The sequence below is a fragment of the Puntigrus tetrazona genome, chromosome 9, assembly GCF_018831695.1.
Source record: "Puntigrus tetrazona isolate hp1 chromosome 9, ASM1883169v1, whole genome shotgun sequence".
In the NCBI taxonomy this organism is placed as follows: domain Eukaryota; kingdom Metazoa; phylum Chordata; class Actinopteri; order Cypriniformes; family Cyprinidae; genus Puntigrus; species Puntigrus tetrazona.
In genome coordinates, this window is record NC_056707.1 from 5,420,577 (window position 1) to 5,445,576 (window position 25,000).

The 25,000-nt window shown below is 45.3% G+C and overlaps 83 non-coding genes across 83 annotated transcripts in view; all 83 read left to right on the plus strand.

Moving 5' to 3' along the window:
* Positions 1-37, plus strand: part of trnar-ccu — a 73-nt gene extending 36 nt beyond the window's left edge. Inside the window, exon 1 of the tRNA in view lies at positions 1-37. This exon is cut by the window's left edge and continues 36 nt beyond it. This is a non-coding gene — a tRNA (tRNA-Arg).
* A 390-nt stretch (positions 38-427) lies between these two features.
* Positions 428-499, plus strand: trnam-cau. The gene has a single exon. It is a non-coding gene; the product is annotated as a tRNA-Met (tRNA).
* Positions 500-1,127: 628 nt separating this feature from the next.
* On the plus strand, positions 1,128-1,200 carry trnar-ccu. Its single transcript has one exon. It is a non-coding gene; the product is annotated as a tRNA-Arg (tRNA).
* Positions 1,201-2,082: 882 nt separating this feature from the next.
* trnam-cau lies at positions 2,083-2,154 on the plus strand. Its single transcript has one exon. It is a non-coding gene; the product is annotated as a tRNA-Met (tRNA).
* A 147-nt stretch (positions 2,155-2,301) lies between these two features.
* trnar-ccu lies at positions 2,302-2,374 on the plus strand. The gene has a single exon. It is a non-coding gene; the product is annotated as a tRNA-Arg (tRNA).
* A 195-nt stretch (positions 2,375-2,569) lies between these two features.
* Positions 2,570-2,641, plus strand: trnam-cau. The gene has a single exon. It is a non-coding gene; the product is annotated as a tRNA-Met (tRNA).
* A 127-nt stretch (positions 2,642-2,768) lies between these two features.
* On the plus strand, positions 2,769-2,840 carry trnam-cau. Its single transcript has one exon. It is a non-coding gene; the product is annotated as a tRNA-Met (tRNA).
* Positions 2,841-2,987: 147 nt separating this feature from the next.
* trnar-ccu lies at positions 2,988-3,060 on the plus strand. Its single transcript has one exon. It is a non-coding gene; the product is annotated as a tRNA-Arg (tRNA).
* Positions 3,061-3,256: 196 nt separating this feature from the next.
* On the plus strand, positions 3,257-3,328 carry trnam-cau. Its single transcript has one exon. It is a non-coding gene; the product is annotated as a tRNA-Met (tRNA).
* Positions 3,329-3,816: 488 nt separating this feature from the next.
* Positions 3,817-3,889, plus strand: trnar-ccu. Its single transcript has one exon. It is a non-coding gene; the product is annotated as a tRNA-Arg (tRNA).
* Positions 3,890-4,083: 194 nt separating this feature from the next.
* Positions 4,084-4,155, plus strand: trnam-cau. Its single transcript has one exon. It is a non-coding gene; the product is annotated as a tRNA-Met (tRNA).
* An 80-nt stretch (positions 4,156-4,235) lies between these two features.
* Positions 4,236-4,307, plus strand: trnam-cau. Its single transcript has one exon. It is a non-coding gene; the product is annotated as a tRNA-Met (tRNA).
* Positions 4,308-5,812: 1,505 nt separating this feature from the next.
* trnam-cau lies at positions 5,813-5,884 on the plus strand. Its single transcript has one exon. It is a non-coding gene; the product is annotated as a tRNA-Met (tRNA).
* A 318-nt stretch (positions 5,885-6,202) lies between these two features.
* Positions 6,203-6,275, plus strand: trnar-ccu. The gene has a single exon. It is a non-coding gene; the product is annotated as a tRNA-Arg (tRNA).
* A 195-nt stretch (positions 6,276-6,470) lies between these two features.
* trnam-cau lies at positions 6,471-6,542 on the plus strand. The gene has a single exon. It is a non-coding gene; the product is annotated as a tRNA-Met (tRNA).
* A 127-nt stretch (positions 6,543-6,669) lies between these two features.
* trnam-cau lies at positions 6,670-6,741 on the plus strand. Its single transcript has one exon. It is a non-coding gene; the product is annotated as a tRNA-Met (tRNA).
* A 147-nt stretch (positions 6,742-6,888) lies between these two features.
* trnar-ccu lies at positions 6,889-6,961 on the plus strand. The gene has a single exon. It is a non-coding gene; the product is annotated as a tRNA-Arg (tRNA).
* A 195-nt stretch (positions 6,962-7,156) lies between these two features.
* trnam-cau lies at positions 7,157-7,228 on the plus strand. The gene has a single exon. It is a non-coding gene; the product is annotated as a tRNA-Met (tRNA).
* A 128-nt stretch (positions 7,229-7,356) lies between these two features.
* On the plus strand, positions 7,357-7,428 carry trnam-cau. Its single transcript has one exon. It is a non-coding gene; the product is annotated as a tRNA-Met (tRNA).
* Positions 7,429-7,842: 414 nt separating this feature from the next.
* Positions 7,843-7,914, plus strand: trnam-cau. Its single transcript has one exon. It is a non-coding gene; the product is annotated as a tRNA-Met (tRNA).
* A 125-nt stretch (positions 7,915-8,039) lies between these two features.
* Positions 8,040-8,111, plus strand: trnam-cau. The gene has a single exon. It is a non-coding gene; the product is annotated as a tRNA-Met (tRNA).
* A 138-nt stretch (positions 8,112-8,249) lies between these two features.
* On the plus strand, positions 8,250-8,322 carry trnar-ccu. The gene has a single exon. It is a non-coding gene; the product is annotated as a tRNA-Arg (tRNA).
* Positions 8,323-8,518: 196 nt separating this feature from the next.
* Positions 8,519-8,590, plus strand: trnam-cau. The gene has a single exon. It is a non-coding gene; the product is annotated as a tRNA-Met (tRNA).
* Positions 8,591-8,717: 127 nt separating this feature from the next.
* On the plus strand, positions 8,718-8,789 carry trnam-cau. Its single transcript has one exon. It is a non-coding gene; the product is annotated as a tRNA-Met (tRNA).
* A 147-nt stretch (positions 8,790-8,936) lies between these two features.
* trnar-ccu lies at positions 8,937-9,009 on the plus strand. The gene has a single exon. It is a non-coding gene; the product is annotated as a tRNA-Arg (tRNA).
* A 412-nt stretch (positions 9,010-9,421) lies between these two features.
* On the plus strand, positions 9,422-9,494 carry trnar-ccu. Its single transcript has one exon. It is a non-coding gene; the product is annotated as a tRNA-Arg (tRNA).
* A 196-nt stretch (positions 9,495-9,690) lies between these two features.
* On the plus strand, positions 9,691-9,762 carry trnam-cau. The gene has a single exon. It is a non-coding gene; the product is annotated as a tRNA-Met (tRNA).
* Positions 9,763-9,891: 129 nt separating this feature from the next.
* On the plus strand, positions 9,892-9,963 carry trnam-cau. The gene has a single exon. It is a non-coding gene; the product is annotated as a tRNA-Met (tRNA).
* A 149-nt stretch (positions 9,964-10,112) lies between these two features.
* trnar-ccu lies at positions 10,113-10,185 on the plus strand. Its single transcript has one exon. It is a non-coding gene; the product is annotated as a tRNA-Arg (tRNA).
* Positions 10,186-10,379: 194 nt separating this feature from the next.
* Positions 10,380-10,451, plus strand: trnam-cau. The gene has a single exon. It is a non-coding gene; the product is annotated as a tRNA-Met (tRNA).
* Positions 10,452-10,866: 415 nt separating this feature from the next.
* trnam-cau lies at positions 10,867-10,938 on the plus strand. Its single transcript has one exon. It is a non-coding gene; the product is annotated as a tRNA-Met (tRNA).
* Positions 10,939-11,282: 344 nt separating this feature from the next.
* On the plus strand, positions 11,283-11,355 carry trnar-ccu. The gene has a single exon. It is a non-coding gene; the product is annotated as a tRNA-Arg (tRNA).
* Positions 11,356-11,551: 196 nt separating this feature from the next.
* Positions 11,552-11,623, plus strand: trnam-cau. Its single transcript has one exon. It is a non-coding gene; the product is annotated as a tRNA-Met (tRNA).
* Positions 11,624-11,747: 124 nt separating this feature from the next.
* trnam-cau lies at positions 11,748-11,819 on the plus strand. The gene has a single exon. It is a non-coding gene; the product is annotated as a tRNA-Met (tRNA).
* Positions 11,820-11,965: 146 nt separating this feature from the next.
* On the plus strand, positions 11,966-12,038 carry trnar-ccu. The gene has a single exon. It is a non-coding gene; the product is annotated as a tRNA-Arg (tRNA).
* A 244-nt stretch (positions 12,039-12,282) lies between these two features.
* trnam-cau lies at positions 12,283-12,354 on the plus strand. The gene has a single exon. It is a non-coding gene; the product is annotated as a tRNA-Met (tRNA).
* A 401-nt stretch (positions 12,355-12,755) lies between these two features.
* trnam-cau lies at positions 12,756-12,827 on the plus strand. Its single transcript has one exon. It is a non-coding gene; the product is annotated as a tRNA-Met (tRNA).
* A 351-nt stretch (positions 12,828-13,178) lies between these two features.
* On the plus strand, positions 13,179-13,251 carry trnar-ccu. The gene has a single exon. It is a non-coding gene; the product is annotated as a tRNA-Arg (tRNA).
* A 196-nt stretch (positions 13,252-13,447) lies between these two features.
* trnam-cau lies at positions 13,448-13,519 on the plus strand. The gene has a single exon. It is a non-coding gene; the product is annotated as a tRNA-Met (tRNA).
* A 125-nt stretch (positions 13,520-13,644) lies between these two features.
* trnam-cau lies at positions 13,645-13,716 on the plus strand. Its single transcript has one exon. It is a non-coding gene; the product is annotated as a tRNA-Met (tRNA).
* Positions 13,717-13,864: 148 nt separating this feature from the next.
* Positions 13,865-13,937, plus strand: trnar-ccu. The gene has a single exon. It is a non-coding gene; the product is annotated as a tRNA-Arg (tRNA).
* Positions 13,938-14,131: 194 nt separating this feature from the next.
* Positions 14,132-14,203, plus strand: trnam-cau. Its single transcript has one exon. It is a non-coding gene; the product is annotated as a tRNA-Met (tRNA).
* A 147-nt stretch (positions 14,204-14,350) lies between these two features.
* Positions 14,351-14,423, plus strand: trnar-ccu. The gene has a single exon. It is a non-coding gene; the product is annotated as a tRNA-Arg (tRNA).
* A 195-nt stretch (positions 14,424-14,618) lies between these two features.
* On the plus strand, positions 14,619-14,690 carry trnam-cau. Its single transcript has one exon. It is a non-coding gene; the product is annotated as a tRNA-Met (tRNA).
* Positions 14,691-14,814: 124 nt separating this feature from the next.
* Positions 14,815-14,886, plus strand: trnam-cau. The gene has a single exon. It is a non-coding gene; the product is annotated as a tRNA-Met (tRNA).
* Positions 14,887-15,012: 126 nt separating this feature from the next.
* On the plus strand, positions 15,013-15,084 carry trnam-cau. Its single transcript has one exon. It is a non-coding gene; the product is annotated as a tRNA-Met (tRNA).
* A 146-nt stretch (positions 15,085-15,230) lies between these two features.
* trnar-ccu lies at positions 15,231-15,304 on the plus strand. Its single transcript has one exon. It is a non-coding gene; the product is annotated as a tRNA-Arg (tRNA).
* A 195-nt stretch (positions 15,305-15,499) lies between these two features.
* On the plus strand, positions 15,500-15,571 carry trnam-cau. Its single transcript has one exon. It is a non-coding gene; the product is annotated as a tRNA-Met (tRNA).
* Positions 15,572-15,698: 127 nt separating this feature from the next.
* Positions 15,699-15,770, plus strand: trnam-cau. Its single transcript has one exon. It is a non-coding gene; the product is annotated as a tRNA-Met (tRNA).
* A 150-nt stretch (positions 15,771-15,920) lies between these two features.
* Positions 15,921-15,993, plus strand: trnar-ccu. The gene has a single exon. It is a non-coding gene; the product is annotated as a tRNA-Arg (tRNA).
* A 194-nt stretch (positions 15,994-16,187) lies between these two features.
* trnam-cau lies at positions 16,188-16,259 on the plus strand. Its single transcript has one exon. It is a non-coding gene; the product is annotated as a tRNA-Met (tRNA).
* Positions 16,260-16,386: 127 nt separating this feature from the next.
* trnam-cau lies at positions 16,387-16,458 on the plus strand. The gene has a single exon. It is a non-coding gene; the product is annotated as a tRNA-Met (tRNA).
* A 147-nt stretch (positions 16,459-16,605) lies between these two features.
* trnar-ccu lies at positions 16,606-16,678 on the plus strand. Its single transcript has one exon. It is a non-coding gene; the product is annotated as a tRNA-Arg (tRNA).
* A 394-nt stretch (positions 16,679-17,072) lies between these two features.
* trnam-cau lies at positions 17,073-17,144 on the plus strand. The gene has a single exon. It is a non-coding gene; the product is annotated as a tRNA-Met (tRNA).
* A 147-nt stretch (positions 17,145-17,291) lies between these two features.
* trnar-ccu lies at positions 17,292-17,369 on the plus strand. Its single transcript has one exon. It is a non-coding gene; the product is annotated as a tRNA-Arg (tRNA).
* Positions 17,370-17,560: 191 nt separating this feature from the next.
* On the plus strand, positions 17,561-17,632 carry trnam-cau. The gene has a single exon. It is a non-coding gene; the product is annotated as a tRNA-Met (tRNA).
* Positions 17,633-17,758: 126 nt separating this feature from the next.
* On the plus strand, positions 17,759-17,830 carry trnam-cau. Its single transcript has one exon. It is a non-coding gene; the product is annotated as a tRNA-Met (tRNA).
* A 127-nt stretch (positions 17,831-17,957) lies between these two features.
* Positions 17,958-18,029, plus strand: trnam-cau. The gene has a single exon. It is a non-coding gene; the product is annotated as a tRNA-Met (tRNA).
* A 148-nt stretch (positions 18,030-18,177) lies between these two features.
* On the plus strand, positions 18,178-18,250 carry trnar-ccu. The gene has a single exon. It is a non-coding gene; the product is annotated as a tRNA-Arg (tRNA).
* A 194-nt stretch (positions 18,251-18,444) lies between these two features.
* Positions 18,445-18,516, plus strand: trnam-cau. Its single transcript has one exon. It is a non-coding gene; the product is annotated as a tRNA-Met (tRNA).
* Positions 18,517-18,643: 127 nt separating this feature from the next.
* trnam-cau lies at positions 18,644-18,715 on the plus strand. The gene has a single exon. It is a non-coding gene; the product is annotated as a tRNA-Met (tRNA).
* Positions 18,716-18,863: 148 nt separating this feature from the next.
* trnar-ccu lies at positions 18,864-18,936 on the plus strand. Its single transcript has one exon. It is a non-coding gene; the product is annotated as a tRNA-Arg (tRNA).
* Positions 18,937-19,130: 194 nt separating this feature from the next.
* On the plus strand, positions 19,131-19,202 carry trnam-cau. Its single transcript has one exon. It is a non-coding gene; the product is annotated as a tRNA-Met (tRNA).
* Positions 19,203-19,620: 418 nt separating this feature from the next.
* Positions 19,621-19,692, plus strand: trnam-cau. The gene has a single exon. It is a non-coding gene; the product is annotated as a tRNA-Met (tRNA).
* Positions 19,693-19,817: 125 nt separating this feature from the next.
* On the plus strand, positions 19,818-19,889 carry trnam-cau. Its single transcript has one exon. It is a non-coding gene; the product is annotated as a tRNA-Met (tRNA).
* Positions 19,890-20,014: 125 nt separating this feature from the next.
* Positions 20,015-20,086, plus strand: trnam-cau. Its single transcript has one exon. It is a non-coding gene; the product is annotated as a tRNA-Met (tRNA).
* A 126-nt stretch (positions 20,087-20,212) lies between these two features.
* trnam-cau lies at positions 20,213-20,284 on the plus strand. Its single transcript has one exon. It is a non-coding gene; the product is annotated as a tRNA-Met (tRNA).
* A 147-nt stretch (positions 20,285-20,431) lies between these two features.
* trnar-ccu lies at positions 20,432-20,504 on the plus strand. The gene has a single exon. It is a non-coding gene; the product is annotated as a tRNA-Arg (tRNA).
* Positions 20,505-20,699: 195 nt separating this feature from the next.
* trnam-cau lies at positions 20,700-20,771 on the plus strand. The gene has a single exon. It is a non-coding gene; the product is annotated as a tRNA-Met (tRNA).
* A 127-nt stretch (positions 20,772-20,898) lies between these two features.
* trnam-cau lies at positions 20,899-20,970 on the plus strand. The gene has a single exon. It is a non-coding gene; the product is annotated as a tRNA-Met (tRNA).
* A 125-nt stretch (positions 20,971-21,095) lies between these two features.
* Positions 21,096-21,167, plus strand: trnam-cau. The gene has a single exon. It is a non-coding gene; the product is annotated as a tRNA-Met (tRNA).
* A 147-nt stretch (positions 21,168-21,314) lies between these two features.
* Positions 21,315-21,387, plus strand: trnar-ccu. The gene has a single exon. It is a non-coding gene; the product is annotated as a tRNA-Arg (tRNA).
* Positions 21,388-21,581: 194 nt separating this feature from the next.
* Positions 21,582-21,653, plus strand: trnam-cau. The gene has a single exon. It is a non-coding gene; the product is annotated as a tRNA-Met (tRNA).
* A 126-nt stretch (positions 21,654-21,779) lies between these two features.
* Positions 21,780-21,851, plus strand: trnam-cau. The gene has a single exon. It is a non-coding gene; the product is annotated as a tRNA-Met (tRNA).
* A 147-nt stretch (positions 21,852-21,998) lies between these two features.
* Positions 21,999-22,071, plus strand: trnar-ccu. Its single transcript has one exon. It is a non-coding gene; the product is annotated as a tRNA-Arg (tRNA).
* A 167-nt stretch (positions 22,072-22,238) lies between these two features.
* Positions 22,239-22,310, plus strand: trnam-cau. The gene has a single exon. It is a non-coding gene; the product is annotated as a tRNA-Met (tRNA).
* A 344-nt stretch (positions 22,311-22,654) lies between these two features.
* Positions 22,655-22,727, plus strand: trnar-ccu. The gene has a single exon. It is a non-coding gene; the product is annotated as a tRNA-Arg (tRNA).
* Positions 22,728-23,126: 399 nt separating this feature from the next.
* trnam-cau lies at positions 23,127-23,198 on the plus strand. Its single transcript has one exon. It is a non-coding gene; the product is annotated as a tRNA-Met (tRNA).
* Positions 23,199-23,345: 147 nt separating this feature from the next.
* On the plus strand, positions 23,346-23,421 carry trnar-ccu. Its single transcript has one exon. It is a non-coding gene; the product is annotated as a tRNA-Arg (tRNA).
* A 192-nt stretch (positions 23,422-23,613) lies between these two features.
* On the plus strand, positions 23,614-23,685 carry trnam-cau. The gene has a single exon. It is a non-coding gene; the product is annotated as a tRNA-Met (tRNA).
* A 345-nt stretch (positions 23,686-24,030) lies between these two features.
* trnar-ccu lies at positions 24,031-24,103 on the plus strand. Its single transcript has one exon. It is a non-coding gene; the product is annotated as a tRNA-Arg (tRNA).
* Positions 24,104-24,500: 397 nt separating this feature from the next.
* Positions 24,501-24,572, plus strand: trnam-cau. Its single transcript has one exon. It is a non-coding gene; the product is annotated as a tRNA-Met (tRNA).
* Positions 24,573-24,720: 148 nt separating this feature from the next.
* On the plus strand, positions 24,721-24,793 carry trnar-ccu. Its single transcript has one exon. It is a non-coding gene; the product is annotated as a tRNA-Arg (tRNA).
* Positions 24,794-25,000: the final 207 nt, after the last annotated feature.

Consider the following 25,000-nt stretch of genomic DNA (forward strand, 5'->3'; position numbering starts at 1 on the left):
AAGCCAGGGATTGTGGGTTCGAGTCCCATCTGGGGTGTGCTACTGCAGAGGCAGACTTTGCTGGGTCAGTAACGCAGAGGTTGATGGATAGAAAACATCACCTGCTAATAGGTTTTACCTTCTGTACAGGTCCAAGCTACTGCAGGCCAGTTGTTAAACAACAAGAGAATAGGTGGTGATTTCAGAGCTTGTGCTCATCTAGAAGACTGTTTTAAAGCTCATTTGAATAACAGCAGAGTGGCGCAGCGGAAGTGCTGGGCCCATAACCCAGAGGTCGATGGATCGAAACCATCCTCTGCTAAAAGCTTTTATCTTCTCTACATGCCTGAGCAACTGCAGGCTTTTTAAAAAAAAAAATTGCCATTAGACTGTGATTTTCATAGCATGTGTTAATTCAGAAGGCTCTTTCAACGCACATGTGCAAAACAGCAGAGTGGCGCAGCGGAAGCGTGCTGGGCCCATAACCCAGAGGTCGATGGATCGAAACCATCCTCTGCTAATTTGCTTTACCTTCTTTACAGTTCTGAATTGCGCAGTGAAATAGTTGGTGAATTCAGAGCTTATGCTCATCTAGAAGACTCTTTCTTTGTCAAAGGAAGTCTGTGTAAGAAAAAATTAATTGGACAACTGAGTAGCAGCATGTCTGCCCCAGTGGCCTAATGGATAAGGCACTGGCCTCCTAAGCCAGGGATTGTGGGTTTGAGTCCCATCTGAAGGTGTGCTACTGCAGAGGCAACTTTGCTGGGTCAGTAACGCAGAGGTTGATGGATAGAAAACATCACCTGCTAATAGGTTTTACCTTCTGTACATGTCCAAGCTACTGCAGGCCTTTTGTTAAACAACAAGAGAATAGGTGGTGATTTCAGAGCTTGTGCTCATCTAGAAGCTTTTAAAGCTCATTTGAATAACAGCAGAGTGGCGCAGCGGAGCGTGCTGGGCCCATAACCCAGAGGTCGATGGATCGAAACCATCCTCTGCTAATTTGCTTTACCTTCTTTACAGTTCTAAATTGCGCAGTGAAATAGTTGGTGAATTCAGAGCTTATGCTCATCTACAAGACTCTTTCTTTGTCAAAGGAAGTCTGTGTAAGAAAAAAATTAATTGGACAACTGAGTAGCAGCATGTCTGCCCCAGTGGCCTAATGGATAAGGCACTGGCCTCCTAAGCCAGGGATTGTGGGTTCGAGTCCCATCTGGGGTGTGCTGCAGAGGCAAGACTTTGCTGGGTCAGTAACGCAGAGGTTGATGGATAGAAAACATCACCTGCTAATAGGTTTTACCTTCTGTACAGGTCAAGCTACTGCAGGCCAGTTGTTAAACAACAAGAGAATAGGTGGTGATTTCAGAGCTTGTGCTCATCTAGAAGACTGTTTTAAAGCTCATTTGAATAACAGCAGAGTGGCGCAGCGGGAGCGTGCTGGGCCCATAACCCAGAGGTCGATGGATCGAAACCATCCTCTGCTAAAAGCTTTTATCTTCTCTACATGCCTGAGCAACTGCAGGCTTTTTGTAAAAAAAAATTGCCATTAGACTGTGATTTCATAGCATGTGTTAATTCAGAAGGCTCTTTCAACGCACATGTGCAAAACAGCAGAGTGGCGCAGCGAGCGAAGCGTGCTGGGCCCATAACCCAGAGGTCGATGGATCGAAACCATCCTCTGCTAATGTGCTTTATCTTCTTTACAGTTCTGAATTACTGCAGTGAAATAGTTGGTGAATTCAGAGCTTATGCTCATCTAGAAGACTCTTTCTTTGTCAAAGGAAGTCTGTGTAAGAAAAAAATAATTGGACAACTGAGTAGCAGCATGTCTGCCCCAGTGGCCTATAATGGATAAGGCACTGGCCTCCTAAGCCAGGGATTGTGGGTTTGAGTCCCATCAGCAGAGTGTGCACTGCAGAGGCAGACTTTGCTGGGTCCATAACGCAGAGGTTGATGGATAGAAACCATCACCTGCTAATAGGTTTTATCTTCTGTACATGCCAAGCTACTGCAGGCTTTTTGTTAAACAACAAGAGCCATTAGACTGGTGATTTCAGAGCATGTGTTCATCAGAAGACTGTTTTAAAGCTGCATTTGCATAACAGCAGAGTGGCGCAGCGGAAGCGTGCTGGGCCCATAACCCAGAGGTCGATGGATCGAAACCATCCTCTGCTAATGTGCTTTACCTTCTTTACAGTTCTAAATTGCGCAGTGAAATAGTTGGTGAATTCAGAGCTTATGCTCATCTACAAGACTCTTTCTTTGTCAAAGGAAGTCTGTGTAAGAAAAAAATTATTTGGACAACTGAGTAGCAGCATGTCTGCCCCAGTGGCCTAATGGATAAGGCACTGGCCTCCTAAGCCAGGGATTGTGGGTTCGAGTCCCATCTGGGGTGTGCTTCTGCAGAGGCAAAACTTTGCTGGGTCAGTAACGCAGAGGTTGATGGATAGAAAACATCACCTGCTAATAGGTTTTACCTTCTGTACAGGTCCAAGCTACCGCAGGCCAGTTGTTAAACAACAAGAGAATAGGTGGTGATTTCAGAGCTTGTGCTCATCTAGAAGACTGTTTTAAAGCTCATTTGAATAACAGCAGAGTGGCGCAGCGGAAGCGTGCTGGGCCCATAACCCAGAGGTCGATGGATCGAAACCATCCTCTGCTAAAAGCTTTTATCTTCTCTACATGCCTGAGCAACTGCAGGCTTTTTGTAAAAAAAAAAATTGCCATTAGACTGTGATTTCATAGCATGTGTTAATTCAGAAGGCTCTTTCAACGCACATGTGCAAAACAGCAGAGTGGCGCAGCGGAAGCGTGCTGGGCCCATAACCCAGAGGTCGATGGATCGAAACCATCCTCTGCTAATGTGCTTTACCTTCTTTACAGTTCTAAATTGCGCAGTGAAATAGTTGGTGAATTCAGAGCTTATGCTCATCTAGAAGACTCTTTCTTTGTCAAAGGAAGTCTGTGTAAGAAAAAAATTAATTGGACAACTGAGTAGCAGCATGTCTGCCCCAGTGGCCTAATGGATAAGGCACTGGCCTCCTAAGCCAGGGATTGTGGGTTCGAGTCCCATCTGAGGTGTGCTTCTGCAGAGGCAAAACTTTGCTGGGTCAGTAACGCAGAGGTTGATGGATAGAAAACATCACCTGCTAATAGGTTTTATCTTCTGTACAGGTCCAAGCTACCTGCAGGCCAGTTGTTAAACAACAAGAGAATAGGTGGTGATTTCAGAGCTTGTGCTCATCTAGAAGACTGTTTTAAAGCTCATTTGAATAACAGCAGAGTGGCGCAGCGGAAGCGTGCTGGGCCCATAACCCAGAGGTCGATGGATCGAAACCATCCTCTGCTAAAAGGTTTTATCTTCTCTACATGCCTGAGCAACTGCAGGCTTTTTGTAAAAAAAAAAATTAGCCATTAGACTGTGATTTCATAGCACTGTGAAGGCTCTTCAGCGATTGTGCAAAACAGCATTGTGCTGGGCCCATAATTCAGAATGGATAGAAACCATCCTCTGCTAAAAGCTTTTCTTCACATGCCTGAGCAAGCTGCAGGCTTTTTGTGCATTAGACTGTGATTTCAGCATGTGTTAATTCAGAAGAGTGCGCATTGTGCAAAACAGCAGAGTGGCGCGCAGCGAAGCGTGCTGGGCCCATAACCCAGAGGTCGATGGATCGAAACCATCCTCTGCTAATTTGCTTTACCTTCTTTACAGTTCTGAATTGCGCAGTGAAATAGTTGGTGAATTCAGAGCTTATGCTCATCTACAAGACTCTTTCTTTGTCAAAGGAAGTCTGTGTAAGAAAAAATTAATTGGACAACTGAGTAGCAGCATGGCCTGCCCCAGTGGCCTAATGGATAAGGCACTGGCCTCCTAAGCCAGGGATTGTGGGTTCGAGTCCCATCTGGGGTGTGCTACTGCAGAGGCAGACTTTGCTGGGTCAGTAACGCAGAGGTTGATGGATAGAAAACATCACCTGCTAATAGGTTTTACCTTCTGTACAGGTCTAAGCTACCGCAGGCCAGTTGTTAAACAACAAGAGAATAGGTGGTGATTTCAGAGCTTGTGCTCATCTAGAAGACTGTTTTAAAGCTCATTTGAATAACAGCAGAGTGGCGCAGCGGAAGCGTGCTGGGCCCATAACCCAGAGGTCGATGGATCGAAACCATCCTCTGCTAAAAGGTTTTAATTGCCATTAGACTGTGATTTCATAGCATGTGTTAATTCAGAAGGCTCTTTCAACGCACATGTGCAAAACAGCAGAGTGGCGCAGCGGAAGCGTGCTGGGCCCATAACCCAGAGGTCGATGGATCGAAACCATCCTCTGCTAATTTGCTTTACCTTCTTTACAGTTCTGAATTGCGCAGTGAAATAGTTGGTGAATTCAGAGCTTATGCTCATCTACAAGACTCTTTCTTTGTCAAAGGAAGTCTGTGTAAGAAAAAAAATAATTGGACAACTGAGTAGCAGCATGTCTGCCCCAGTGGCCTAATGGATAAGGCACTGACCTCATAAGCCAGGAATTGTGGGTTCGAGTCCCATCTGGGTTGTGCTTCTGCAGAGGCAAAACTTTGCTGGGTCAGTAACGCAGAGGTTGATGGATAGAAAACATCACCTGCTAATAGGTTTTACCTTCTGTACAGGTCCAAGCTACATGCAGGCCAGCTGTTAAACAACAAGAGAATAGGTGGTGATTTTAGAGCTTGTGCTCATCTAGAAGACTGTTTTAAAGCGTATTTGAATAACAGCAGAGTGGCGCAGCGGAAGCGTGCTGGGCCCATAACCCAGAGGTCGATGGATCGAAACCTTCCCTTGCTAAAAGGTTTTATCTTCTCTACATGCCTGAGCAACTGCAGGCTTTTTATAAAAAAAAAATTGCCATTAGACTGTGATTGCATAGCATGTGTTAATTCAGAAGGCTCTTTCAACGCACATGTGCAAAAAAAACAGCAGAGTGGGCGCAGCGAAGCGTGCTGGGCCCATAACCCAGAGGTCGATGGATTGAAACCATCCTCTGCTAAAAGCTTTTATCTTCTCTACATGCCTGAGCAACTGCAGGCTTTTTGTAAAAAAAAAAAATTGCCATTAGACTGTGATTTCATAGCATGTGTAATTAATTCAGAAGGCTCTTTCAACGCACATGTGCAAAACAGCAGAGTGGCGCAGCGAAGCGTGCTGGGCCCATAACCCAGAGGTCGATGGATCGAAACCATCCTCTGCTAATTTGCTTTACCTTCTTTACAGTTCTGAATTGTGCAGTGAAATAGTTGGTGAATTCAGAGCTTATGCTCATCTACAAGACTCTTTCTTTGTCAAAGGAAGTCTGTGTAGAAAAAAATTAATTGGACAACTGAGTAGCAGCATGTCTGCCCCAGTGGCCTAATGGATAAGGCACTGGCCTCCTAAGCCAGGGATTGTGGGTTGAGTCCCATCTGGGGTGTGCTACTGCAGAGGCAGACTTTGCTGGGTCAGTAACGCAGAGGTTGATGGATAGAAAACATCACCTGCTAATAGGTTTTACCTTCTGTACAGGTCCAAGCTACCGCAGGCCAGCTGTTAAACAACAAGAGAATAGGTGGTGATTTCAGAGCTTGTGCTCATCTAGAAGACTGTTTTAAAGCTCATTTGAATAACAGCAGAGTGGCGCGCAGCGAAGCGTGCTGGGCCCATAACCCAGAGGTCGATGGATGGAAACCATCCTCTGCTAAAAGGTTTTATCTTCTCTACATGCCTGAGCAACTGCAGGCTTTTTGTAAAAAAAAAAAATTGCCATTAGACTGTGATTTCATAGCATGTGTTAATTCAGAAGGCTCTTTCAACGCACATGTGCAAAACAGCAGAGTGGCGCAGCGGAAGCGTGCTGGGCCCATAACCCAGAGGTCGATGGATCGAAACCATCCTCTGCTAAAAGCTTTTATCTTCTCTACATGCCTGAGCAACTGCAGGCTTTTTGTAAAAAAAAAAATTGCCATTAGACTGTGATTTCATAGCATGTGTTAATTCAGAAGGCTCTTTCAACGCACATAAGCGTGCTGGGCCCATAACCCAGAGGTCGATGGATCGAAACCATCCTCTGCTAATTTGCTTTACCTTCTTTACAGTTCTGAATTGCGCAGTGAAATAGTTGGTGAATTCAGAGCTTATGCTCATCTACAAGACTCTTTCTTTGTCAAAGGAAGTCTGTGTAAGAAAAAATTAATTGGACAACTGAGTAGCAGCATGTCTGCCCCAGTGGCCTAATGGATAAGGCACTGGCCTCCTAAGCCAGGGATTGTGGGTTTGAGTCCCATCTGGGGTGTGCTACTGCAGAGGCAGACTTTGCTGGGTCAGTAACGCAGAGGTTGATGGATAGAAAACATCACCTGCTAATAGGTTTTACCTTCTGTACAGGTCAAAGCTACATGCAGGCCAGCTGTTAAACAACAAGAGAATAGGTGGTGATTTCAGAGCTTGTGCTCATCTAGAAGACTGTTTTAAAGCTCATTTGAATAACAGCAGAGTGGCGCAGCGGAAGCGTGCTGGGCCCATAACCCAGAGGTCGATGGATCGAAACCATCCTCTGCTAAAAGGTTTTATCTTCTCTACATGCCTGAGCAACTGCAGGCTTTTTGTAAAAAAAAAAATTGCCATTAGACTGTGATTTCATAGCATGTGTTAATTCAGAAGGCTCTTTCAACGCACATGTGCAAAACAGCAGAGTGGCGCAGCGGAAGCGTGCTGGGCCCATAACCCAGAGGTCGATGGATCGAAACCATCCTCTGCTAATTTGCTTTACCTTCTTTACAGTTCTGATTTGTGCAGTAAAATAGTTGGTGAATTCAGAGATTATGCTCATCTACAAGACTCTTTCTTTGTCAAAGGAAGTCTGTGTAAGAAAAAAATTAATTGGACAACTGAGTAGCAGCATGTCTGCCCCAGTGGCCTAATGGATAAGGCACTGGCCTCCTAAGCCAGGGATTGTGGGTTTGAGTCCCATCTGGGGTGTGCTACTGCAGAGGCAAACTTTGCTGGGGTCAGTAACGCAGAGGTTGATGGCTAGAAAACATCACCTGCTAATAGGTTTTACCTTCTGTACAGGTCCAAGCTACCGCAGGCCAGCTGTTAAACAACAAGAGAATAGGTGGTGATTTCAGAGCTTGTGCTCATCTAGAAGACTGTTTTAAAGCTCATTTGAATAACAGCAGAGTGGCGCAGCGGAAGCGTGCTGGGCCCATAACCCAGAGGTCGATGGATCGAAACCATCCTCTGCTAAAAGCTTTTATCTTCTCTACATGCCTGAGCAACTGCAGGCTTTTTGTAAAAAAAAAAAATTGCCATTAGACTGTGATTTCATAGCATGTGTTAATTCAGAAGGCTCTTTCAACGCACATGTGCAAAACAGCAGAGTGGCGCAGCGGAAGCGTGCTGGGCCCATAACCCAGAGGTCGATGGATCGAAACCATCCTCTGCTAATTTGCTTTACCTTCTTTACAGTTCTGAACATGCGCAGTGAAATAGTTGGTGAATTCAGAGCTTATGCTCATCTACAAGACTCTTTCTTTGTCAAAGGAAGTCTGTGTAAGAAAAAATTAATTGGACAACTGAGTAGCAGCATGTCTGCCCCAGTGGCCTAATGGATAAGGCACTGGCCTCCTAAGCCAGGGATTGTGGGTTGAGTCCCATCTGGGTGTGTGCTTCTGCAGAGGCAAACTTTGCTGGGTCAGTAACGCAGAGGTTGATGGATAGAAAACATCACCTGCTAATAGGTTTTACCTTCTGTACAGGTCAAAGCTACTGCAGGCCAGTTGTTAAACAACAAGAGAATAGGTGGTGATTTCAGAGCTTGTGCTCATCTAGAAGACTGTTTTAAAGCTCATTTGAATAACAGCAGAGTGGCGCAGCGGAAGCGTGCTGGGCCCATAACCCAGAGGTCGATGGATCGAAACCATCCTCTGCTAAAAGCTTTTATCTTCTCTACATGCCTGAGCAACTGCAGGCTTTTTGTAAAAAAAAATTGCCATTAGACTGTGATTTCATAGCATGTGTTAATTCAGAAGGCTCTTTCAACGCACATGTGCAAAACAGCAGAGTGGCGCAGCGGAAGCGTGCTGGGCCCATAACCCAGAGGTCGATGGATCGAAACCATCCTCTGCTAATTTTCTTTACAGTTCTGAATTGCGCAGTGAAATAGTTGGTGAATTCAGAGCTTATGCTCATCTACAAGACTCTTTCTTTGTCAAAGGAAGTCTGTGTAAGAAAAAAATTAATTGGACAACTGAGTAGCAGCATGTCTGCCCCAGTGGCCTAATGGATAAGGCACTGGCCTCCTAAGCCAGGGATTGTGGGTTCGAGTCCCATCTGGGGTGTGCTACTGCAGAGGCAGACTTTTGCTGGGTCAGTAACAGCAGAGGTTGATGGATAGAAAACATCACCTGCTAATAGGTTTTACCTTCTGTACATGTCTAAGCTACCGCAGGCCAGTTGTTAAATAACAAGAGAATAGGTGGTGATTTCAGAGCTTGTGCTCATCTAGAAGACTGTTTTAAAGCTCATTTGAATAACAGCAGAGTGGCGCAGCGGAAGCGTGCTGGGCCCATAACCCAGAGGTCGATGGATCGAAACCATCCTCTGCTAAAAGCTTTTATCTTCTCTACATGCCTGAGCAACTGCAGGCTTTTTGTAAAAAAAAAAATTGCCATTAGACTGTGATTTCATAGCATGTGTTAATTCAGAAGGCTCTTTCAACGCACATGTGCAAAACAGCAGAGTGGCGCAGCGGAAGCGTGCTGGGCCCATAACCCAGAGGTCGATGGATCGAAACCATCCTCTGCTAATTTGCTTTACCTTCTTTACAGTTCTGAATTACGCAGTGAAATAGTTGGTGAATTCAGAGCTTTTGCTCATCTAGAAAACTCTTTCTTTGTTAAAGGAAGTCTGTGTAAGAAAAAAAATAATTGGACAACTGAGTAGCAGCATGTCTGCCCCAGTGGCCTAATGGATAAGGCACTGGCCTCCTAAGCCAGGGATTGTGGGTTTGAGTCCCATCTGGGGTGTGCTACTGCAGAGGCAGACTTTGCTGGGTCAGTAACGCAGAGGTTGATGGATAGAAAACATCACCTGCTAATAGGTTTTACCTTCTGTACAGGTCCAAGCTAACTGCAGGCAGTTGTTAAACAACAAGAGAATAGGTGGTGATTTCAGAGCTTGTGCTCATCTAGAAGACTCTTTTAAAGCGCATTTGAATAACAGCAGAGTGGCGCAGCGGAGCGTGCTGGGCCCATAACCCAGAGGTCGATGGATCGAAACCATCCTCTGCTAATTTGTTTTACCTTCTTTACAGTTCTGAATTGCGCAGTGAAATAGTTGGTGAATTCAGAGCTTATGCTCATCTACAAGACTCTTTCTTTGTCAAAGGAAGTCTGTGTAAGAAAAAAATTATTTGGACAACTGAGTAGCTGCATGTCTGCCCCAGTGGCCTAATGGATAAGGCACTGGCCTCCTAAGCCAGGGATTGTGGGTTTGAGTCCCATCTGGGGTGTGCTTCTGCAGAGGCAAAACTTTGCTGGGTCAGTAACGCAGAGGTTGATAGATAGAAAACATCACCTGCTAATAGGTTTTACCTTCTGTACAGGTCCAAGCTACATGCAGGCCAGTTGTTAAACAACAAGAGAATAGGTGGTGATTTCAGAGCTTGTGCTCATCTAGAAGACTGTTTTAAAGCTCATTTGAATAACAGCAGAGTGGCGCAGCGGAAGCGTGCTGGGCCCATAACCCAGAGGTCGATGGATCGAAACCATCCTCTGCTAAAAGGTTTTATCTTCTCTACATGCCTGAGCAACTGCAGGCTTTTTGTAAAAAAAAAAAAATTGCCATTAGACTGTGATTTCATAGCATGTGTTAATTCAGAAGGCTCTTTCAACGCACATGTGCAAAACAGCAGAGTGGCGCAGCGGAAGCGTGCTGGGCCCATAACCCAGAGGTCGATGGATCGAAACCATCCTCTGCTAATTTGCTTTACCTTCTTTACAGTTCTGAATTACGCGCAGTGAAATAGTTGGTGAATTCAGAGCTTATGCTCATCTAGAAGACTCTTTCTTTGTCAAAGGAAGTCTGTGTAAGAAAAAAATTAATTGGACAACTGAGTAGCAGCATGTCTGCCCCAGTGGCCTAATGGATAAGGCACTGGCCTCCTAAGCCAGGGATTGTGGGTTTGAGTCCCATCTGAGGTGTGCTACTGCAGAGGCAGACTTTGCTGGGTCAGTAACGCAGAGGTTGATGGATAGAAAACATCACCTGCTAATAGGTTTTACCTTCTGTACATGTCTAAGCTACCGCAGGCCAGTTGTTAAATAACAAGAGAATAGGTGGTGATTTCAGAGCTTGTGCTCATCTAGAAGACTGTTTTAAAGCTCATTTGAATAACAGCAGAGTGGCGCAGCGGAAGCGTGCTGGGCCCATAACCCAGAGGTCGATGGATCGAAACCATCCTCTGCTAATGTGCTTTACCTTCTTTACAGTTCTAAATTGCGCAGTGAAATAGTTGGTGAATTCAGAGCTTATGCTCATCTACAAGACTCTTTCTTTGTCAAAGGAAGTCTGTGTAAGAAAAAAATTATTTGGACAACTGAGTAGCTGCATGTCTGCCCCAGTGGCCTAATGGATAAGGCACTGACCTCATAAGCCAGGAATTGTGGGTTCGAGTCCCATCTGGGTTGTGCTTCTGCAGAGGCAAAACTTTGCTGGGTCAGTAACGCAGAGGTTGATGGATAGAAAACATCACCTGCTAATAGGTTTTACCTTCTGTACATGTCTAAGGTACCGCAGGCCAGTTGTTAAACAACAAGAGAATAGGTGGTGATTTCAGAGCTTGTGCTCATCTAGAAGACTGTTTTAAAGCTCATTTGAATAACAGCAGAGTGGCGCAGCGGAAGCGTGCTGGGCCCATAACCCAGAGGTCGATGGATCGAAACCATCCTCTGCTAAAAGCTTTTATCTTCTCTACATGCCTGAGCAACTGCAGGCTTTTTGTAAAAAAAAAATTGCCATTAGACTGTGATTTCATAGCATGTGTTAATTCAGAAGGCTCTTTCAACGCACATGTGCAAAACAGCAGAGTGGCGCAGCGAAGCGTGCTGGGCCCATAACCCAGAGGTCGATGGATCGAAACCATCCTCTGCTAATTTGCTTTACCTTCTTTACAGTTCTGAATTGCGCAGTGAAATAGTTGGTGAATTCAGAGCTTATGCTCATCTACAAGACTCTTTCTTTGTCAAAGGAAGTCTGTGTAAGAAAAAATTTAATTGGACAACTGAGTAGCAGCATGTCTGCCCCAGTGGCCTAATGGATAAGGCACTGGCCTCCTAAGCCAGGGATTGTGGGTTCGAGTCCCATCTGGGGTGTGCTACTGCAGAGGCAAAACTTTGCTGGGTCAGTAACGCAGAGGTTGATGGATAGAAAACATCACCTGCTAATAGGTTTTACCTTCTGTACAGGTCCAAGCTACATGCAGGCCAGCTGTTAAACAACAAGAGAATAGGTGGTGATTTCAGAGCTTGTGCTCATCTAGAAGACTGTTTTAAAGCTCATTTGAATAACAGCAGAGTGGCGCAGCGGAAGCGTGCTGGGCCCATAACCCAGAGGTCGATGGATCGAAACCATCCTCTGCTAAAAGCTTTTATCTTCTCTACATGCCTGAGCAACTGCAGGCTTTTTGTAAAAAAAATTGCCATTAGACTGTGATTTCATAGCATGTGTTAATTCAGAAGGCTCTTTCAACGCACATGTGCAAAACAGCAGAGTGGCGCAGCGGAAGCGTGCTGGGCCCATAACCCAGAGGTCGATGGATCGAAACCATCCTCTGCTAATTTGCTTTACCTTCTTTACAGTTCTGAATTGCGCAGTGAAATAGTTGGTGAATTCAGAGCTTATGCTCATCTAGAAGACTCTTTCTTTGTCAAAGGAAGTCTGTGTAAGAAAAAATTAATTGGACAACTGAGTAGCAGCATGTCTGCCCCAGTGGCCTAATGGATAAGGCACTGGCCTCCTAAGCCAGGGATTGTGGGTTTGAGTCCCATCTGGGGTGTGCTACTGCAGAGGCAGAGACTTTTGCTGGGTCAGTAACGCAGAGGTTGATGGATAGAAAACATCACCTGCTAATAGGTTTTACCTTCTGTACATGTCTAAGCTACCGCAGGAGAGCTTGTGCTCTTTGTGGTCAAGCTTTTATCTTCTCTACATGCCTGAGCAACTGATTTTAAAAAACATTGCCATGACTGATTTCATAGCATGTGTTAATTAGAAGGCTCTTTCAAGCTCATGTGAAAAACAGCAGAGTGGCGCAGCGGAAGCGTGCTGGGCCCATAACCCAGAGGTCGATGGATCGAAACCATCCTCTGCTAATGAGCTTTACCTTCTTTACAGTTTCTGAATTGTGCAGTGAAATAGTTGGTGAATTCAGAGCTTATGCTGAAGACTCTTTCTTTGTCAAAGGAAGTCTGTGTAAGAAAAAATTAATTGGACAACTGAGTAGCAGCATGTCTGCCCCAGTGGCCTAATGGATAAGGCACTGGCCTCCTAAGCCAGGGATTGTGGGTTTGAGTCCCAGAGTGTGCGCAGAGGCAGACTTTGCTGGGTCCATAACCCAGAGGTTGATGGATAGAAACCATCCTCTGCTAAAAGGTTTTATCTTCTCTACATGCCTGAGCAACTGCAGGCTTTTTGTAAAAAAAAATTGCCATTAGACTGTGATTTCATAGCATGTGTTAATTCAGAAGGCTCTTTCAACGCTCATGTGCAAAACAGCAGAGTGGCGCAGCGGAAGCGTGCTGGGCCCATAACCCAGAGGTCGATGGATCGAAACCATCCTCTGCTAAAAGCTTTTATCTTATCTTCTCTACATGCCTGAGCAACTGCAGGCTTTTTAAAAAAAAAAATTGCCATTAGACTGTGATTTCATAGCATGTGTTAATTCAGAAGGCTCTTTCAACGCACATGTGCAAAAAACAGCAGAGTGGGCGCAGCGGAGCGTGCTGGGCCCATAACCCAGAGGTCGATGGATCGAAACCATCCTCTGCTAATTTGCTTTACCTTCTTTACAGTTCTGAATTGCGCAGTGAAATAGTTGGTGAATTCAGAGCTTATGCTCATCTACAAGACTCTTTCTTTGTCAAAGGAAGTCTGTGTAAGAAAAAAATTAATTGGACAACTGAGTAGCAGCATGTCTGCCCCAGTGGCCTAATGGATAAGGCACTGGCCTCCTAAGCCAGGGATTGTGGGTTCGAGTCCCATCTGGGGTGTGCTACCTGCAGAGGCAAAACTTTGCTGGGTCAGTAACGCAGAGGTTGATGGATAGAAAACATCACCTGCTAATAGGTTTTACCTTCTGTACATGTCTAAGCTACCGCAGGCCAGTTGTTAAATAACAAGAGAATAGGTGGTGATTTCAGAGCTTGTGCTCATCTAGAAGACTGTTTTAAAGCTCATTTGAATAACAGCAGAGTGGCGCAGCGGAAGCGTGCTGGGCCCATAACCCAGAGGTCGATGGATCGAAACCATCCTCTGCTAAAAGGTTTTATCTTCTCTACATGCCTGAGCAACTGCAGGCTTTTTAAAAAAAAAAATTGCCATTAGACTGTGATTTCATAGCATGTGTTAATTCAGAAGGCTCTTTCAACGCACATGTGCAAAACAGCAGAGTGGCGCAGCGGAAGCGTGCTGGGCCCATAACCCAGAGGTCGATGGATCGAAACCATCCTCTGCTAATGTGCTTTACCTTCTTTACAGTTCTGAACTACGGCAGTGAAATAGTTGGTGAATTCAGAGCTTATGCTCATCTAGAAGACTCTTTCTTTGTCAAAGGAAGTCTGTGTAGGAAAAAAATTAATTGGACAACTGAGTAGCAGCATGTCTGCCCCAGTGGCCTAATGGATAAGGCACTGGCCTCCTAAGCCAGGGATTGTGGGTTCGAGTCCCATCTGGGGTGTGCTACTGCAGAGGCAGACTTTGCTGGGTCAGTAACGCAGAGGTTGATGGATAGAAAACATCACCTGCTAATAGGTTTTACCTTCTGTACAGGTCTAAGCTACCGCAGGCCAGTTGTTAAACAACAAGAGAATAGGTGGTGATTTCAGAGCTTGTGCTCATCTAGAAGACTGTTTTAAAGCGCATTTGAATAACAGCAGAGTGGCGCAGCGGAAGCGTGCTGGGCCCATAACCCAGAGGTCGATGGATCGAAACCATCCTCTGCTAATTTGCTTTACCTTCTTTACAGTTCTGAATTGCGCAGTGAAATAGTTGGTGAATTCAGAGCTTATGCTCATCTACAAGACTCTTTCTTTGTCAAAGGAAGTCTGTGTAGGAAAAAAATTAATTGGACAACTGAGTAGCTGCATGTCTGCCCCAGTGGCCTAATGGATAAGGCACTGGCCTCCTAAGCCAGGGATTGTGGGTTCGAGTCCCATCTGGGGTGTGCTTCTGCAGAGGCAAAACTTTGCTGGGTCAGTAACGCAGAGGTTGATGGATAGAAAACATCACCTGCTAATAGGTTTTACCTTCTGTACAGGTCCAAGCTACCGCAGGCCAGCTGTTAAACAACAAGAGAATAGGTGGTGATTTCAGAGCTTGTGCTCATCTAGAAGACTGTTTTAAAGCTCATTTGAATAACAGCAGAGTGGCGCAGCGGAAGCGTGCTGGGCCCATAACCCAGAGGTCGATGGATCGAAACCATCCTCTGCTAAAAGGTTTTATCTTCTCTACATGCCTGAGCAACTGCAGGCTTTTTTGTAAAAAAATTGCCATTAGACTGTGATTTCATAGCATGTGTTAATTCAGAAGGCTCTTTCAACGCTCTTGTGCAAAACAGCAGAGTGGCGCAGCGGAAGCGTGCTGGGCCCATAACCCAGAGGTCGATGGATCGAAACCATCCTCTGCTAAAAGCTTTTATCTTCTCTACATGCCTGAGCAACTGCAGGCTTTTTATAAAAAAAAAATTGCCATTAGACTGTGATTTCATAGCATGTGTTAATTCAGAAGGCTCTTTCAACGCACATGTGCAAAACAGCAGAGTGGCGCAGCGGAAGCGTGCTGGGCCCATAACCCAGAGGTCGATGGATCGAAACCATCCTCTGCTAATGTGCTTTACCTTCTTTACAGTTCTGAATTGCGCAGTGAAATAGTTGGTGAATTCAGAGCTTATGCTCATCTACAAGACTCTTTCTTTGTCAAAGGAAGTCTGTGTAAGAAAAAATTAATTGGACAACTGAGTAGCAGCATGTCTGCCCCAGTGGCCTAATGGATAAGGCACTGGCCTCCTAAGCCAGGGGATTGTGGGTTTGAGTCCCATCTGGGGTGTGCTGCTGCAGAGGCAGACTTTTGCTGGGTCAGTAACGCAGAGGTTGATGGATAGAAAACATCACCTGCTAATAGGTTTTACCTTCTGTACATGTCTAAGCTACCGCAGGCCAGTTGTTAAACAACAAGAGAATAGGTGGTGATTTCAGAGCTTGTGCTCATCTAGAAGACTGTTTTAAAGCTCATTTGAATAACAGCAGAGTGGCGCAGCGGAAGCGTGCTGGGCCCATAACCCAGAGGTCGATGGATCGAAACCATCCTCTGCTAAAAGCTTTTATCTTCTCTACATGCCTGAGCAACTGCAGGCTTTTTGTAAAAAAAAAAATTGCCATTAGACTGTGATTTCATAGCATGTGTTAATTCAGAAGGCTCTTTCAACGCACATGTGCAAAACAGCAGAGTGGCGCAGCGGAAGCGTGCTGGGCCCATAACCCAGAGGTCGATGGATCGAAACCATCCTCTGCTAATGTGCTTTACCTACCTTCTTTACAGTTCTAAATTGCGCAGTGAAATAGTTGGTGAATTCAGAGCTTATGCTCATCTACAAGACTCTTTCTTTGTCAAAGGAAGTCTGTGTAAGAAAAAATTAATTGGACAACTGAGTAGCAGCATGTCTGCCCCAGTGGCCTAATGGATAAGGCACTGGCCTCCTAAGCCAGGGATTGTGGGTTTGAGTCCCATCTGGGGTGTGCTACTGCAGAGGCAGACTTTGCTGGGTCAGTAACGCAGAGGTTGATGGATAGAAAACATCACCTGCTAATAGGTTTTACCTTCTGTACAGGTCCAAGCTACCGCAGGCCAGTTGTTAAACAACAAGAGAATAGGTGGTGATTTCAGAGCTTGTGCTCATCTAGAAGACTGTTTTAAAGCTCATTTGAATAACAGCAGAGTGGCGCAGCGGAAGCGTGCTGGGCCCATAACCCAGAGGTCGATGGATCGAAACCATCCTCTGCTAAAAGCTTTTATCTTCTCTACATGCCTGAGCAACTGCAGGCTTTTTGTAAAAAAAAAAATTGCCATTAGACTGTGATTTCATAGCATGTGTTAATTCAGAAGGCTCTTTCAACGCACATGTGCAAAACAGCAGAGTGGCGCAGCGGAAGCGTGCTGGGCCCATAACCCAGAGGTCGATGGATCGAAACCATCCTCTGCTAATGTGCTTTACCTTCTTTACAGTTCTAAATTGCGCAGTGAAATAGTTGGTGAATTCAGAGCTTATGCTCATCTAGAAGACTCTTTCTTTGTCAAAGGAAGTCTGTGTAAGAAAAAAATTAATTGGACAACTGAGTAGCAGCATGTCTGCCCCAGTGGCCTAATGGATAAGGCACTGGCCTCCTAAGCCAGGGATTGTGGGTTCGAGTCCCATCTGGGGTGTGCTTCTGCAGAGGCAAAACTTTGCTGGGTCAGTAACGCAGAGGTTGATGGATAGAAAACATCACCTGCTAATAGGTTTTACCTTCTGTACAGGTCCAAGCTACATGCAGGCCAGCTGTTAAACAACAAGAGAATAGGTGGTGATTTCAGAGCTTGTGCTCATCTAGAAGACTGTTTTAAAGCTCATTTGAATAACAGCAGAGTGGGCGCAGCGGAAGCGTGCTGGGCCCATAACCCAGAGGTCGATGGATCGAAACCATCCTCTGCTAAAAGCTTTTATCTTCTCTACATGCCTGAGCAACTGCAGGCTTTTTGTAAAAAAAAATTGCCATTAGACTGTGATTTCATAGCATGTGTTAATTCAGAAGGCTCTTTCAACGCACATGTGCAAAACAGCAGAGTGGCGCAGCGGAAGCGTGCTGGGCCCATAACCCAGAGGTCGATGGATCGAAACCATCCTCTGCTAATGTGCTTTACCTTCTTTACAGTTCTAAATTGCGCAGTGAAATAGTTGGTGAATTCAGAGCTTATGCTCATCTAGAAGACTCTTTCTTTGTCAAAGGAAGTCTGTGTAAGAAAAAAATTATTTGGACAACTGAGTAGTAGCATGTCTGCCCCAGTGGCCTAATGGATAAGGCACTGGCCTCCTAAGCCAGGGATTGTGGGTTCGAGTCCCATCTGAGTGTGTGCTTCTGCAGAGGCAAAACTTTGCTGGGTCAGTAACGCAGAGGTTGATGGATAGAAAACATCACCTGCTAATAGGTTTTACCTTCTGTACAGGTCCAAGCTACTGCAGGCCAGCTGTTAAACAACAAGAGAATAGGTGGTGATTTCAGAGCTTGTGCTCATCTAGAAGACTGTTTTAAAGCTCATTTGAATAACAGCAGAGTGGCGCAGCGGAAGCGTGCTGGGCCCATAACCCAGAGGTCGATGGATCGAAACCATCCTCTGCTAAAAGGTTTTATCTTCTCTACATGCCTGAGCAACTGCAGGCTTTTTGTAAAAAAAAAATTGCCATTAGACTGTGATTTCATAGCATGTGTTAATTCAGAAGGCTCTTTCAATGCTCTTGTGCAAAACAGCAGAGTGGCGCAGCGGAAGCGTGCTGGGCCCATAACCCAGAGGTCGATGGATCGAAACCATCCTCTGCTAAAAGCTTTTATCTTCTCTACATGCCTGAGCAACTGCAGGCTTTTTGTAAAAAAAAAAATTGCCATTAGACTGTGATTTCATAGCATGTGTTAATTCAGAAGGCTCTTTCAACGCACATGTGCAAAACAGCAGAGTGGCGCAGCGGAAGCGTGCTGGGCCCATAACCCAGAGGTCGATGGATCGAAACCATCCTCTGCTAATTTGCTTTACCTTCTTTACAGTTCTGAATTGCGCAGTGAAATAGTTGGTGAATTCAGAGCTTATGCTCATCTACAAGACTCTTTCTTTGTCAAAGGAAGTCTGTGTAAGAAAAAAATTAATTGGACAACTGAGTAGCTAGCATGTCTGCCCCAGTGGCCTAATGGATAAGGCACTGGCCTCCTAAGCCAGGGATTGTGGGTTCGAGTCCCATCTGGGGTGTGCTACCGCAGAGGCAGACTTTGCTGGGTCAGTAACGCAGAGGTTGATGGATAGAAAACATCACCTGCTAATAGGTTTTACCTTCTGTACATGTCTAAGCTACCGCAGGCCAGTTGTTAAATAACAATAGAATAGGTGGTGATTTCAGAGCTTGTGCTCATCTAGAAGACTGTTTTAAAGCGCATTTGAATAACAGCAGAGTGGCGCAGCGGAAGCGTGCTGGGCCCATAACCCAGAGGTCGATGGATCGAAACCATCCTCTGCTAAAAGGTTTTATCTTCTCTACATGCCTGAGCAACTGCAGGCTTTTTGTAAAAAAAAAAATTGCCATTAGACTGTGATTTCATAGCATGTGTTAATTCAGAAGGCTCTTTCAACGCACATGTGCAAAACAGCAGAGTGGCGCAGCGGAAGCGTGCTGGGCCCATAACCCAGAGGTCGATGGATCGAAACCATCCTCTGCTAATGTGCTTTACCTTCTTTACAGTTCTGAATTACGGCAGTGAAATAGTTGGTGAATTCAGAGCTTATGCTCATCTAGAAGACTCTTTCTTTGTTAAAGGAAGTCTGTGTAAGAAAAAAAATAATTGGACAACTGAGTAGCAGCATGTCTGCCCCAGTGGCCTATTGGATAAGGCACTGGCCTCCTAAGCCAGGGATTGTGGGTTTGAGTCCCATCTGGGGTGTGCTACTGCAGAGGCAGACTTTGCTGGGTCAGTAACGCAGAGGTTGATGGATAGAAAACATCACCTGCTAATAGGTTTTACCTTCTGTACAGGTCAAAGCTACCGCAGGCCAGTTGTTAAACAACAAGAGAATAGGTGGTGATTTTAGAGCTTGTGCTCATCTAGAAGACTGTTTTAAAGCGCATTTGATTAACAGCAGAGTGGCGCAGCGGAAGCGTGCTGGGCCCATAACCCAGAGGTCGATGGATCGAAACCATCCTCTGCTAATGTGCTTTACCTTCTTTACAGTTTTAAATTGCGCAGTGAAATAGTTGGTGAATTCAGAGCTTATGCTCATCTAGAAGACTCTTTCTTTGTCAAAGGAAGTCTGTGTAAGAAAAAAATTATTTGGACAACTGAGTAGTAGCATGTCTGCCCCAGTGGCCTAATGGATAAGGCACTGGCCTCCTAAGCCAGGGATTGTGGGTTCGAGTCCCATGGGGTGTGCTTCTGCAGAGGCAAACTTTGCTGGGTCAGTAACGCAGAGGTTGAAGGATAGAAAACATCACCTGCTAGTAGGTTTTACCTTCTGTACAGGTCCAAGCTACATGCAGGCCAGCTGTTAAACAACAAGAGAATAGGTGGTGATTTCAGAGCTTGTGCTCATCTAGAAGACTGTTTTAAAGCTCATTTTTAACAAGTAACAGCAGAGTGGCGCAGCGGAAGCGTGCTGGGCCCATAACCCAGAGGTCGATGGATCGAAACCATCCTCTGCTAAAAGCTTTTATCTTCTCTACATGCCTGAGCAACTGCAGGCTTTTTGTAAAAAAAAATTGCCATTAGACTGTGATTTCATAGCATGTGTTAATTCAGAAGGCTCTTTCAATGCTCTTGTGCAAAACAGCAGAGTGGCGCAGCGGAAGCGTGCTGGGCCCATAACCCAGAGGTCGATGGATCGAAACCATCCTCTGCTAAAAGGTTTTATCTTCTCTACATGCCTGAGCAACTGCAGGCTTTTTGTAAAAAAAAATTGCCATTAGACTGTGATTTCATAGCATGTGTTAATTCAGAAGGCTCTTTCAACGCACATGTGCAAAACAGCAGAGTGGCGCAGCGGAAGCGTGCTGGGCCCATAACCCAGAGGTCGATGGATCGAAACCATCCTCTGCTAAAAGCTTTTATCTTCTCTACATGCCTGAGCAACTGCAGGCTTTTTGTAAAAAAAAAATTGCCATTAGACTGTGATTTCATAGCATGTGTTAATTCAGAAGGCTCTTTCAACGCACATGTGCAAAACAGCAGAGTGGCGCAGCGGAAGCGTGCTGGGCCCATAACCCAGAGGTCGATGGATCGAAACCATCCTCTGCTAATTTGCTTTACCTTCTTTACAGTTCTGAATTGCGCAGTGAAATAGTTGGTGAATTCAGAGCTTATGCTCATCTACAAGACTCTTTCTTTGTCAAAGGAAGTCTGTGTATGAAAAAAATTAATTGGACAACTGAGTAGCTGCATGTCTGCCCCAGTGGCCTAATGGATAAGGCACTGGCCTCCTAAGCCAGGGATTGTGGGTTCGAGTCCCATCTGGGGTGTGCTACCGCAGAGGCAAAACTTTGCTGGGTCAGTAACGCAGAGGTTGATGGATAGAAAACATCACCTGCTAATAGGTTTTACCTTCTGTACATGTCTAAGCTACCGCAGGCCAGTTGTTAAATAACAATAGAATAGGTGGTGATTTCAGAGCTTGTGCTCATCTAGAAGACTGTTTTAAAGCTCATTTGAATAACAGCAGAGTGGCGCAGCGGAAGCGTGCTGGGCCCATAACCCAGAGGTCGATGGATCGAAACCATCCTCTGCTAAAAGCTTTTATCTTCTCTACATGCCTGAGCAACTGCAGGCTTTTTGTAAAAAAAAAAAATTGCCATTAGACTGTGATTTCATAGCATGTGTTAATTCAGAAGGCTCTTTCAATAGCATGTGCAAAACAGCAGAGTGGCGCAGCGGAAGCGTGCTGGGCCCATAACCCAGAGGTCGATGGATCGAAACCATCCTCTGCTAAAAGCTTTTATCTTCTCTACATGCCTGAGCAACTGCAGGCTTTTTGTAAAAAAAAATTGCCATTAGACTGTGATTTCATAGCATGTGTTAATTCAGAAGGCTCTTTCAACGCACATGTGCAAAACAGCAGAGTGGCGCAGCGGAAGCGTGCTGGGCCCATAACCCAGAGGTCGATGGATCGAAACCATCCTCTGCTAATTTGCTTTACCTTCTTTACAGTTCTGAATTGCGCAGTGAAATAGTTGGTGAATTCAGAGCTTATGCTCATCTACAAGACTCTTTCTTTGTCAAAGGAAGTCTGTGTAAGAAAAAAATTAATTGGACAACTGAGTAGCAGCATGTCTGCCCCAGTGGCCTAATGGATAAGGCACTGGCCTCCTAAGCCAGGGATTGTGGGTTCGAGTCCCATCTGGGGTGTGCTACCGCAGAGGCAAAACTTTGCTGGGTCAGTAACGCAGAGGTTGATGGATAGAAAACATCACCTGCTAATAGGTTTTACCTTCTGTACAGGTCAAGCTACCGCAGGCCAGTTGTTAAACAACAAGAGAATAGGTGGTGATTTCAGAGCTTGTGCTCATCTAGAAGACTGTTTTAAAGCTCATTTGAATAACAGCAGAGTGGCGCAGCGGAAGCGTGCTGGGCCCATAACCCAGAGGTCGATGGATCGAAACCATCCTCTGCTAAAAGCTTTTATCTTCTCTACATGCCTGAGCAACTGCAGGCTTTTGTAAAAAAAAAAATTGCCATTAGACTGTGATTTCATAGCATGTGTTAATTCAGAAGGCTCTTTCAACGCACATGTGCAAAACAGCAGAGTGGCGCAGCGGAAGCGTGCTGGGCCCATAACCCAGAGGTCGATGGATCGAAACCATCCTCTGCTAATGTGCTTTACCTTCTTTACAGTTCTAAATTGCGCAGTGAAATAGTTGGTGAATTCAGAGCTTATGCTCATCTAGAAGACTCTTTCTTTGTCAAAGGAAGTCTGTGTAAGAAAAAAATTAATTGGACAACTGAGTAGCAGCATGTCTGCCCCAGTGGCCTAATGGATAAGGCACTGGCCTCCTAAGCCAGGGATTGTGGGTTTGAGTCCCATCTGGGGTGTGCTTCCGCAGAGGTTGATGGATAGAAAACATCACCTGCTAATAGGTTTTACCTTCTGTACAGGTCCAAGCTACTACGCAGGCCAGTTGTTAAACAACAAGAGAATAGGTGGTGATTTCAGAGCTTGTGCTCATCTAGAAGACTGTTTTAAAGCTCATTTGAATAACAGCAGAGTGGCGCAGCGGAAGCGTGCTGGGCCCATAACCCAGAGGTCGATGGATCGAAACCATCCTCTGCTAAAAGCTTTTATCTTCTCTACATGCCTGAGCAACTGCAGGCTTTTTTTGTAAAAAAAAATTGCCATTAGACTGTGATTTCATAGCATGTGTTAATTCAGAAGGCTCTTTCAACACATGTGCAAAACAGCAGAGTGGCGCAGCAGCGAGCGTGCTGGGCCCATAACCCAGAGGTCGATGGATCGAAACCATCCTCTGCTAATTTGCTTTACCTTCTTTACAGTTCTGAATTGCGCAGTGAAATAGTTGGTGAATTCAGAGCTTATGCTCATCTACAAGACTCTTTCTTTGTCAAAGGAAGTCTGTGTAAGAAAAAATTAATTGGACAACTGAGTAGTAGCATGTCTGCCCCAGTGGCCTAATGGATAAGGCACTGGCCTCCTAAGCCAGGGATTGTGGGTTTGAGTCCCATCTGGGGTGTGCTACTGCAGAGGCAAAACTTTGCTGCTGGGTCAGTAACGCAGAGGTTGATGGATAGAAAACATCACCTGCTAATAGGTTTTACCTTCTGTACAGGTCCAAGCTACCGCAGGCCAGTTGTTAAACAACAAGAGAATAGGTGGTGATTTCAGAGCTTGTGCTCATCTAGAAGACTGTTTTAAAGCTCATTTGAATAACAGCAGAGTGGCGCAGCGGAGCGTGCTGGGCCCCCATAACCCAGAGGTCGATGGATCGAAACCATCCTCTGCTAAAAGCTTTTATCTTCTCTACATGCCTGAGCAACTGCAGGCTTTTTGTAAAAAAAAAAAATTGCCATTAGACTGTGATTTCATAGCATGTGTTAATTCAGAAGGCTCTTTCAACGCACATGTGCAAAACAGCAGAGTGGCGCAGCGGAAGCGTGCTGGGCCCATAACCCAGAGGTCGATGGATCGAAACCATCCTCTGCTAATGTGCTTTACCTTCTTTACAGTTCTGAATTGCGCAGTGAAATAGTTGGTGAATTCAGAGCTTATGCTTATCTAGAAGACTCTTTCTTTGTCAAAGGAAGTCTGTGTAAGAAAAAAATTATTTGGACAACTGAGTAGCAGCATGTCTGCCCCAGTGGCCTAATGGATAAGGCACTGGCCTCCTAAGCCAGGGATTGTGGGTTTGAGTCCCATCTGGGTGTGCTACTGCAGAGGCAGACTTTGCTGGGTCAGTAACGCAGAGGTTGATGGATAGAAAACATCACCTGCTAATAGGTTTTACCTTCTGTACAGGTCTAAGCTACTACGCAGGCCAGTTGTTAAACAACAAGAGAATAGGTGGTGATTTCAGAGCTTGTGCTCATCTAGAAGACTGTTTTAAAGCTCATTTGAATAACAGCAGAGTGGCGCAGCGGAAGCGTGCTGGGCCCATAACCCAGAGGTCGATGGATCGAAACCATCCTCTGCTAAAAGCTTTTATCTTCTCTACATGCCTGAGCAACTGCAGGCTTTTTGTAAAAAAATTGCCATTAGACTGTGTGATTTCATAGCATGTGTTAATTCAGAAGGCTCTTTCAACGCACATGTGCAAAACAGCAGAGTGGCGCAGCGGAGCGTGCTGGGCCCATAACCCAGAGGTCGATGGATCGAAACCATCCTCTGCTAATGTGCTTTACCTTCTTTACAGTTCTGAATTGCGCAGTGAAATAGTTGGTGAATTCAGAGCTTATGCTCATCTAGAAGACTCTTTCTTTGTCAAAGGAAGTCTGTGTAAGAAAAAATTAATTGGACAACTGAGTAGTAGCAGCATGTCTGCCCCAGTGGCCTAATGGATAAGGCACTGGCCTCCTAAGCCAGGGATTGTGGGTTCGAGTCCCATCTGGGGTGTGCTTCTGCAGAGGCAAAACTTTGCTGGGTCAGTAACGCAGAGGTTGATAGATAGAAAACATCACCTGCTAATAGGTTTTACCTTCTGTACAGGTCCAAGCTACATGCAGGCCAGTTGTTAAACAACAAGAGAATAGGTGGTGATTTCAGAGCTTGTGCTCATCTAGAAGACTGTTTTAAAGCTCATTTGAATAACAGCAGAGTGGCGCAGCGCAGCGAAGCGTGCTGGGCCCATAACCCAGAGGTCGATGGATCGAAACCATCCTCTGCTAAAAGGTTTTATCTTCTCTACATGCCTGAGCAACTGCAGGCTTTTTGTAAAAAAAAATTGCCATTAGACTGTGATTTCATAGCATGTGTTAATTCAGAAGGCTCTTTCAACGCACATGTGCAAAACAGCAGAGTGGCGCAGCGGAAGCGTGCTGGGCCCATAACCCAGAGGTCGATGGATCGAAACCATCCTCTGCTAATTTGCTTTACCTTCTTTACAGTTCTGAATTGCGCAGTGAAATAGTTGGTGAATTCAGAGCTTATGCTCATCTACAAGACTCTTTCTTTGTCAAAGGAAGTCTGTGTAAGAAAAAAAATTAATTGGACAACTGAGTAGCAGCATGTCTGCCCCAGTGGCCTAATGGATAAGGCACTGGCCTCCTAAGCCAGGGATTGTGGGTTTGAGTCCCATCTGGGGTGTGCTACTGCAGAGGCAGACTTTGCTGGGTCAGTAACGCAGAGGTTGATGGATAGAAAACATCACCTGCTAATAGGTTTTACCTTCTGTACAGGTCAAAGCTACCGCAGGCCAGTTGTTAAACAACAAGAGAATAGGTGGTGATTTTAGAGCTTGTGCTCATCTAGAAGACTGTTTTAAAGCGCATTTGATTAACAGCAGAGTGGGCA